This window comes from Epinephelus lanceolatus, chromosome 16 (genome assembly GCF_041903045.1).
Source record: "Epinephelus lanceolatus isolate andai-2023 chromosome 16, ASM4190304v1, whole genome shotgun sequence".
In the NCBI taxonomy this organism is placed as follows: Eukaryota; Metazoa; Chordata; class Actinopteri; order Perciformes; family Serranidae; genus Epinephelus; species Epinephelus lanceolatus.
The window spans coordinates 35432659-35443176 of record NC_135749.1 but is presented as its reverse complement, the minus strand read 5'-3'; the positions used below and the strand labels follow the sequence as shown (position 1 = coordinate 35443176).

The following is a 10518-nucleotide window of genomic DNA, read 5'->3' as shown; positions in this document are numbered from 1 at the left end:
CTGTAAAGTAAAAATGCTTTCAAAAATATAAATAAAAAAATATATAAAATATATTTAATTGTTTGTTTCATCAATGTACAAAATGCAAAGTGAGCAAGCGAACAAAAGAAAAATTTAAATCAAGTCAACATCTGGTGTGAGCACCCTTTGCCTTTAAACAGTATCAATTCTTCCAGGTACACTTGCACAAAGTCAGGGATTTTGTAGAATCACAGTCAGGTGTATGATTAACCAATTATATCAAACAGGTGCTAATGATCATCAGTTTCATAGGCTTAAAACAGGAGGCTTAAAACTGGGTGAGGAACAGCCACACTCTGCTACCAAGGTGATTTTGTGGAATACAGTTTCATGTCACAGGTCATACACCATGACAAGACTGAGCACAGCAACAAGTCACAAGTTAGTTATACTGCATCAGCAACATTTCTCCCAGGCAAAGATTTCAAAGCAGACTGGAGTTTCAAGATGTGTTGTTCAAGTTCTTTAGAAAAGGCACAAAGAAACAGGTGATGTTGAGGACCGTGGACGCAGTGGTCGGCCAAGGAAACTTAGTGCAGCAGAAGAAAGACACATTATTCTTACTTCCCTTCTAAAGCAGAAGATGTCCAGCAGTGCCATCAGCTCAGAACTAGCAGGAACCAGTGGGACCCAGGTACACTTATCTACTGTCCAGAGAAGTCTGGCCACAAGTGGTCAACATTAAGTCTGTCTGGGATAACATGAAGAGACAGAAGGATATGAGGCAGCCTACATCCACAGATCAGTGGTTAACAACCTAGCTGCCGAGTTCCTTCAAAAGCTGTGTGCAAGAACTAAAAATAAACAATTACATTTTATATTTCTGAATGCAAAAAACAAAAAGCAAAAAAGTAAAATGAAAGCTTCCTCCGCCTTGTATTTAACGTTTTTTCTTGTAAATGCATTTGCCCTTTATTTTATTTAAAAAACATATATATGTACAGATTTTTCTTTTCACAAGAACTGAATGTTTGATCTATTTTTAAAAGATATGATGCTTCAAAACTCCAGATGTTCTCATTTCCTTTGAAGTGTTGCACAGCCACAAACGAATGCCACAAAGACATGACTTCCATGATACCAACGTCTCTGCCCAAAGCTTCCCAGTGTGGGTGTTTTTGAAGAAATGATTAGTCACAGACAGATCATTTCTTCACACAGTATGTGTAACCAGAGTCAAGTGAGAGGATGATAAAAGTTTAGTTTCTGTGTAGCCATTACAGAGAGGTCCAGGCTTAGCCTAGCTTACAACAAAGACTGCAAGCAGAGGGAAACTGCTAGCCTATTTCCATTAAAGAGGAAAAATACATCTTTGATTAAAACAACAACCACTACTAGTGCTATGTACTAGCCTATATTTAACGCCACATATTAAGTCATAGTGAGTCACATTTCCTGATATCTTGTTGGATCTGATGCGGGCAAGACAGTCATTCAGTTTATTATCCAGCGTCTCTTTGTTGGCCAGCAGGATGTTCAGCAGAAAAGAGCTGTGTGGTCAGGGTAATAGCTGTTTAATTCCTTCATGTTGTCACAGTGCCTCTTCCGATGTAGATATGTGGATATGGATGCAGAGATGGTCTTGCTTGTCTGTGTGCTCGGGGTCATGGCTGGTGCCCATCTTCACCTTTTTCCACCATGTTTACTCTGATGTTTACTTCAAGCCTCTAATGGCCACTTGAGGCTGGCTCAAAAACAGCAGAATATTTACAGCCTGATACAAAAAACAATTTTTTCATGACAACCGAACAGGGGGTGAATTTTTACATAACTCACCAGTACATTTTATTAAGGCTTAAAGTTATGTACAATTAAAGGCAGACCATTTTGAGTGACATGATGTCTGCTGATTGTATCCTTGACCACCATGTGACTGTCGGCTTGGTGTGTCAGGGCCTTAAAAGTGAGGCCAAAACATCTTGATCGCCCCCCGGTGGCTGAAAAAGGGGGGTTTGACGTCATAATTGATAGCTGTGTGTGCCAATAGTGCTTGTGATCAAAAGCACCTCTCATGATTGGTTGAATGGGCATATGAGTGGGAACTCAATGTTGTGGAGATCTCTGATGTCACCAGTGCAAACTGGCAGCAGCTGTATCCGAATTTTGGCTTCCATTTTGTACAGTGGGAGAAAGTGGAGACACGTAGTCCATCTTTATATAGAGTCAGCACGCACAGTAGTAGGAGTAGTTGTTGGTACTGACGTATGTTCACACACATGTAGGTAAAACCAGTTTTTGTTGACCATAAAAAGATATTTTCAGGTTGTGGTTTCATGTTTGAGAAACATATAAATATGCCAAGATGACTGACTTCCTGTTCAGAGCTTAGACAGATGCAGTGGACATTCATTCATATCAGTCTTTAAAAGGACCAACATGCACATCTACAGCTATTTGTTGGGCTTTGTTCTGGGCTGTAATGCACGTAAGGACTTTTCTTTTTCTTTTTTAATTTGGTCCAATACTATTTGTTGCTACCTCTTTTCTTTTTCTTCTTCTACTTTTTCTTCTTCTTCTTCTTATTATTATTATTATGACATATGTCTGATAACATTGTTACAAGTACAATAACAAAATTCCTGATGAGAGTTCCTATTTTATGTACTTAGTTTTGTTTAGATTATGACTGTGTTACTTTTTTGTCTTTAACTGTATCTTGTCTGCATCAAGAGGGTTCAGTGTAGAGATACCAGTTATTTGTAAACCAGTAATGTAAGAATCAGATATTTTATTCCGATCTTTATTCCTATGAAAGTTGCTTAGTGGACCATGAAGCCAAAAAAGCTTGATTACGGCAGTATGAAATTACCTGGATCATTCGCATTGTGGGGCCAATACAGCAGGCACACTACAGACTTACGGCAGCCTAACAGCTGATTATCAGGGGCCAGGCAACTAACTTCTGGTTTAGTGCTCAGCTAACTTGAATGCAGACAAAATGATTAAATCGTGCAGCTCTGCTAGACTTTAGAAATGTTATCAGACTGAACGGCTCAAATTCTGAGACCAAAACAAATAATTGTGTGAGGGCTGTGATGGCCTCTTTCACAATGTTAAGTCACATACAGCCGGGAAAGGATGTGTTGGTGTTTAAATTGGAAATCAGTGACTGAGAATTGGTATTTGACGACTGCAGAATGAAAGTGGGTTGAGTGATGCTAATGCTGAAGGCATTCTTCGGTGTCTATGTACCACGACAATATTTGACGCTCAGAGCCAGTGGCTTAAGATAGTCACCACTGTCCCTAGTGACGGGTCCTAGTGCACGCTAGATACTAGTTATAAGGCAGCAGCTGTTTATACAGACTCCAAAGGAATCTAATTTAGGGAGCTTTACTATGTTTTCCTCCTGAATGTTTCTTTCTTGTCCTTTCTTACTGCTGCTATTATGTATGACAGGTGTAACTGCTTACTGGGCTTGTAGATGTGCTCATTTCATCAGCCCTGACAGATTTTGCACCTAAACTAGCTACTGCATTGTATTATCTTGTCACATGATCAAATAGAGACTTCACATTAGACAGCATTAATATACATGTTACACAACAATCATCATTGCATACATATGACTTCAGTTAATTGAATAGTTAATACAATATGTAGTCTATTCATGGTTTTAGTAGTTCATGCAGAATAAGTATATAATGATGATATAGATAGCGACTGACAATTTTACCAAAGAAAAGAAAAAAATTGAAAAGAAAAAATCATGTTGGAGATGGGTTTGCATTTTTTTTAGGTCATGCAGTATAACCTTCTTCTTTGAACATGTGTACTTCCATGGTGGCAATCTGTATCATTTCTAGTTTGCTAAAAAACCTTCCGGGGTAACCTATTTGTCGCTGTTCGTGTGTAGGAATTTTAAGTGTGTGACAGATCAAAAGCCTTGATTGGCAGCCAGTGTGAGGAATGATAACATTTAAAGGAGCTATATGTAAGAAATCTAAAGCAAATAGTCATAAAATCCTCCTAATATGTCTCAGAGACTAAGGAATAATGTTCATATAACATACTGATCTCACTGACAACAATAGTACAGCCAGAATATTTGCATTTAAAAAAACATTTTTACAGTCCGCAAATCATGTTTATGTTTTGAATTTGTGTTTTGGCCTGTTGCACCACCCACCACCGTCTACCAGTCACGCAGTCAGTAGAGTCTCAGCATCAGTTACAGTTACAACTGAGCTACAGCAGCACGGCAAGCAGCGTTAGCAGTGTCCCGGTACATAGCATTAGCAGCCGGCTCCTCCTCAGCTGTATCCCAGCAGCAGCATTAGCAGTGTCCCGGTACATAGCATTAGCGGCTGGCTCCTCCTCAGCTGGATCCTGGCAGCAGCGTTAGCAGCAGAACGGTCCGCTGGAAAACCGAAGATCAAGGACACGGCGACGCGGCCCTGCCACAGCAGCCACCCGTGGGCAAACAAATCAGTCTCCAGCGTGCCGCTGTCCAGCAACCTCAAATCTGTAGGGGAGGGGTGGTGGACACGATTCGCAGCAGTATTTTGAATTTGAGTGCAGTAACCGTTTTGGCCACATTCTTACATACAGCGCCTTTAAAAGGAGAAAACTGTGAGTGGGACAATGGATTGCTTTAGTCTACGGATCAAATTACAACAAAGCACTAGCAAAGACGACCTTTGACCAAATGAAAAGAATAAGTAACCAGTGTCAGGAAAGCTACCTGTCCTATTTTTTGTTATTTTACTGTCTTATGTTGTGAGTGAGTGATAACACATGTTAAAGAAAGTATCGTGCACAGATATAAATACAGATCTGCCTTGAGATTTTGGCATGCTTTTTGGTGTGCCTTGTGCACAAAATGTAAAAAGTAAAAACCACTGCAGTTGAGAGCTGTGTGTCAAACACAGACCGTACCAACATTTTTGTCAACAATGTGAAATTTTCTTCCCTCTGTCTGCTCACTGATCAGTTATGACAGTTAAACATTATTGTGACTCTGCTGGTAAATCACTTTCTCAGGATTACAGATATCGTCTTCTGTGATTTAACTATAAACTCTGCTTCTTTTACAGAAACAATTCATAAAATAATAAAGGAAAAGGACTCCATCACTCTGCTCTGTCCTCACTCTGTGGAGGGTAATGTGATGTGGAGCAGAGAGAGGAACAGAAACAAAGTCAGCATACTCAGAGTTGAATGTGACAGAGACATCAGGCTGATTCATGACCCATATAAACGATTCAGCTCATTAGCAGATAAGTCACTGCATATCCGCCGAGTGTATGTCTCAGACACCGCAAGATACTTCTGCAATAACGAACCAGCTGCAAGACTGACGGTGATCTCATCAGGTAACTGTTGTCTTTGTCTTGTAGCATCTTAAATTGTAGCTCAATAATAACATTACCAGCCCTGATTTATGCATTTTGTATCAAAACCATCAGCTGTGTTTCCAGGTGAAAGACAGATAATAGTAGAATGTGAATATAAAGTGGAATTTTGATGGTAGTTTTGTGAAGGTATTACACTGATATTTCCCAGTGAGTATTTAGAGAAGATTGCACACATTACACAGAAGATGTAGAAGATTACACAGCACATTACCTTTTTTTGTTTCATTAAAGTACTGATATACTAAACCCTTTTAGGGCTGATGTCACAATGACATCATTTCATTAGCTGGAGGCAAAACATGACTCACCACCATAGGGCTGTAGACTACATGGCTCAAAACTGAAATTGTATCACATACCAGCTGCCACTGCCCGTCAGCAGAGACAACTATGGTTAAATGTGATAATACCCAAGGACTGGATGGAGGCAGTCATCCAAAATGCTCATATGTGCAGCGCACACTTCATATCAGGTTAGGGAAAAAGTATTTCCTGTTGTAGGGATGAATAACGTTATGTGTATTAAGGGTTATCATGTCCACCTCGTCAGAAATTGGGGGAGGGGGGGGGGGTATTAAGAGGAATAGTGGAATTTTCTGTAATGCTAACTTTTTAGCGCATTAGCTAACGCTAGCATCGATAGCAAAACAAACTGGAGGAAACTGTTCCAGTGTTGTCCTCCTTCGTAAGATTGTTATAGCAATCAACCACAAGCTTCCTGTAACATCATCCATCCACTGAGTGAGAGTGTACGGGTCAGCTAGTCTGGTCCCGCTGGTCAGTGTTTACTTATTCAAGTTACACCCGTAGTTCTGAAGAGTGAGTGACCTGATATGGTGCATTTGTAAATTCAGTCTGACACTCTACATTAAAATGAGAGCTGTAACGGAGAGACAGAGCATTATATTTTCATATGAATAAATGGTTAAGTTAACCACACATTCACTCTGAGACACCTGAGAGTGCGGTGCTCTGGGTAACCGAATTTACCCAGAGCACCGCACTCTCAGGTGTCCCAGAGTGAATGTGTGGTTAACTGAATTTACAAACAGTCCAGTTTGTGCCAGAGTGCGCTCCGGCACTCAGAATGAGTATTTCTGAGCGCACCACTTGTATCATCTTCCTCCATTGTCTAAAACAAGCCAACAGAACATGCTAGCTAGTGTTAGCTAATGTCTGTGGAGAACTGTTTTGCTTCCAGCTAAGCCCACCCACCAAAAACATCATGCTGTTTACTAACAGTAAAAGGGTTTGTAATAACCTTTAAAAATATGACGCTGATATAACCTGATCACTGTCAGCATATTAGCTTGTTGTCTCATCATTGCCATTTTATTAGCTAAATGTTTTGGCACATTATTACCTAGACCTATTTTAAACCATTATTAACCTTCTGTGTATTATGAACTTGTCCTCCAGCTTGTCATCAATCTTCACTTCCACCATCACTTCCTCCATCATCTTCTTCATCACTTTCACCTTCACTTCCTCCATCACTTCAACCATCACATCCTCCATCACCTCCTCCATCAGCTCCTCCAGCTCCTCCCCATCTGCGGCCAGTATTTCTTCATCTGCTGGTTGCAATGCTCTTCTCCATTGTCATCATCAGCCTTGCGGTCAGCACCTGGAGAGCAATAAATTAAATTATTCTATAAATTATGTTTATGATTATGTATATGACATTTTATATTTTGTTATATGTTCTGTATCTTTGTATCAGAATGTGTTCAAATTAAAGGAACAACATTTTATTTATTATGCTTGACCTTTGACCACCAAAATGTAATCACTTCATTGCTGAGTCCAAGTGGACATTTGTGCCAAATTTGAAGAAATTACCTCTAGGTGTTCTTGAGATACCACGTTCACAGGAATGGGATGCATTTATGTATAACCTGAAAACATAATGCCTCCGGCCACAACTATCACAGGCATGGAGGCATAAAAGTTGGGATAAAGTAACTACACAGACTGTTCTCACAATTTTTTTCGTATGTTTTCCTACTAAAAGCAGTGCAAATTCGTATTCGTGCAATTTGTATTTTGAAAGGCTGCGATCACATAAGCAATGCACGGACGGCAGCAAACAAGGAAGCAGTCCTGAGCGCTTGTCAGGAGGCAAGTTGGAGTGGTGAATGGGTCACAAAAAACTAGACTGTCACCCGGAACTTTCCCCTCGAGTCGCATGTTCAGATCCACGTGAACTTTGAGTCATTTTAAGGTACGTCCTCACCATATTTCTTTTCCTAAACCTAACCTCAGTAACTTTACTTGCCTAAACTTAAGCCCAAATGTCCATAACAGTATGTTAATTATACGTTACGGACATAACGTCATTTGTGGGGCACAAATTCGCAGGATATCATACAATCTGTTCTATGAGAATGTGTTGACCTATAGGACAAAGACATGGTTCGCTAATAGGCCACATGGCGGAGCTATGGCTGGATCAAATCACTTGACACTTAATTTAACTTTGTACCAGATATCATTTAAAAAAATAATAATTTCTATATCTTGTTGACTAACGGGCAGACAGAGTTGGAAGACATGAACAAACCATTCTTCATTCTTTACATAACGCTGACACAGAAAATATTTCAAAAGCTAAATCCACCCTGTCCAATCCAAAGCCTCCTCTCATAAAGGAATTGGGCATCCACCCTTCAGGTCAGAGATCCAGATTTCTACAAAATAGGTGCAAGAGGTTCAAGTTTTCAGTTATCTTACGTGCAATAAGTGCTCCTAGTTCTGATACATTATGAACAACCTCCTGGTTCTTCACACAGTGTAGCAGTTTATTTTTAGCATCTTTATTCTTTGTGTTCCAGCTTTTATCCTACACCCTTTGTTTCATTCTGAATAGACTATACAACAACAATCACTTCTGGGTAGAAAAAAAAATCATTACAATTGTGAAGAAATATAAAATAAGCAAACTGTGATTATAACGTTGAAAGATATAAAGTCAAACATGTTGGTCCATACCTATCGAGCCCAGTCTCACACTGAAGTCGTCGGTGCTTGGGCAGTGACTTGCATCGTCAGAAACCAATGAAAAAAGGCACGCTTCAACTTTGGCATGATACACAGGTGGTTGCTGCTGTAGTTTAACAGTGCCCCGCAGCGTCTGGGGGAAAGGACGAAAGTTTAAGTGGCGAATGTCCGAGTGGGGCGGGCAGGCGGGGTGGTTGATCGGTCCAACAAACATGGACTTTCACACGAGAGAGCGGGGTTCATGTTTTGTAAGATTCTAAAGCCAAACCCTGTTCTTTTTTCCTAACCTAACCATGTTTTTGTTGCCTAAATCTAACCACATATTTTTTTTGCCTAAACTCACCCATGTGTGTTTGTTGTTAAGGGGAAAAAAAAGTCAATTTGCAGTGTTGTACTGACATAGTGTGTTTATTTTGACAGAGACTGTATGTAAAAATTAAATTTCCTGTGAAAACGGAAGTGTATCTTGAAAGAAGAGTACTTGACACGGTGTCCCTGAATGCCAACAACCAATGCACTAAGGGTACCTTGCACGTCATATGTGGACGTGGAAAGACCATGACCAAAACGTCAATATGTGACGAGGTCGGCGTGAGAGTGTGTTGACCTATCTGACATTTATGTTGTGCTTATTTTAAGAACTTTGTTGCTTTCTTATAATGTTTGATAAACCAAATCTATCAGCATGGAAGCTAAACAATAAACTGCTGTGGATGTGGCTGCTGCAAAAATGTATTTTGGCCACCTAAAAAATCAATATGTAACTATATGCCATATTTGAATATATACTCCCCTATATCTTACAGACTAACCAATTAACGCCTTAGAAGACCAGCAACTCAGTGTTCAGCTACGTGACATGACTGTTGTTGTCAAAAGAGTCTGGTGGCTTTGATATAACAGCTTCAGTTACCTGTTGGAATGCACTGTCAGACAGTAAGATAAAGGGGTGAAAATATTCTGAATATAGCTTATACTTAAACTGACAAGTTTTTTCTGGCGGACCTCTTTAAGTGGCTAAAAACTAACTAATTGAAGCAACGTCTGCTCATTTGATTGATTTTACTGTTATTGTTTGTATTTTGATGCTGCAAAAAGATCTTTTTCTTGTGGGTCAATAAAGGACTGAACTGAAGTAAAAGTGCAGGCTGGAGTGCGTCTGTTCTAGAGAATTTCTTTATTAATCCTCTGCATGATGTCACACTTGACACCTGCCTGCAATCTTCCCTTTTCTATTTTTTCTTTTACACCATTTCTAAGTAAAGTTAGTTCATTTCTCCTTTCTGTGTGGTATGATTTTCTCATGCTCCACTTTGGTTTCTGCATATGTGTTTTCATTTCGATGTGTCACTTTTTATCATTTACTAAGAAATAACACAAATCACCTTATTTTATCACCTTGATACTTCATGACTTCTGATAATTCTGTTAGAAATACTTCTACACATGTTTTTGACCTGCTGAGGTTTTTTAGAAGACATATTTAACATGTTAAAATGGTTAACATGGTTAATAATAATGGAGTTTTATCTGCTTTTTATCTATGATGGATGTTGCAGCATCATTCCAAATAAGTAATACATGTATTTAGATTATTTTTTTTTAGAGTTTATTAGAGTTTTACAACTGTTTGTTCATAAGAGTTTATCTAACAGGGAGTTAAATCGAGGTGACCTGCAGGAAAAAAACAAAACAAATTACAGGCATTGGTAAAAATAAACTACATGTGGGCAGGCAATGGGTGAGAATAAAACAATTTAAAAGATTTGCAGTATATGTGTAATATTTTGATATCTAAATTATTACTATCAAGCTGCAATTCCTTTTATTTTGAAAGTCAATGGCACAAGTCAAACCTTTGACCCTGTTGTCACATTGGTCACTGATGTGGAGGACTCCAGCCATGAAACTTTGCAGCCCAAGGATGAGGTGGCAGCCTACATGGAGTTCAAGATACCCAAGAAGGATCCTTTAGAGGTTTTATGGTGGTGGAAGGAGCATGCTAAAATGATTCCTAACATTCCTGTTAGAGTCCTAACAGGACTCTGCCATCTCTGTAAGTTACATTACAACTAAAGGAACATGTTTTTGCATGTAACATTTCCCTATTTTGACAGAAAAGGTTTGTGGTAAATACAAT

General features: G+C 39.3%; 1 protein-coding gene across 1 annotated transcript in view; it reads left to right on the top strand.

The window, feature by feature from the left end:
• The window catches only part of LOC117263664 (uncharacterized), a 53136-nt gene that overhangs the window by 27729 nt on the left and 14889 nt on the right, over positions 1–10518 (top strand). The gene's annotated exons all lie outside the window — the stretch shown is intronic.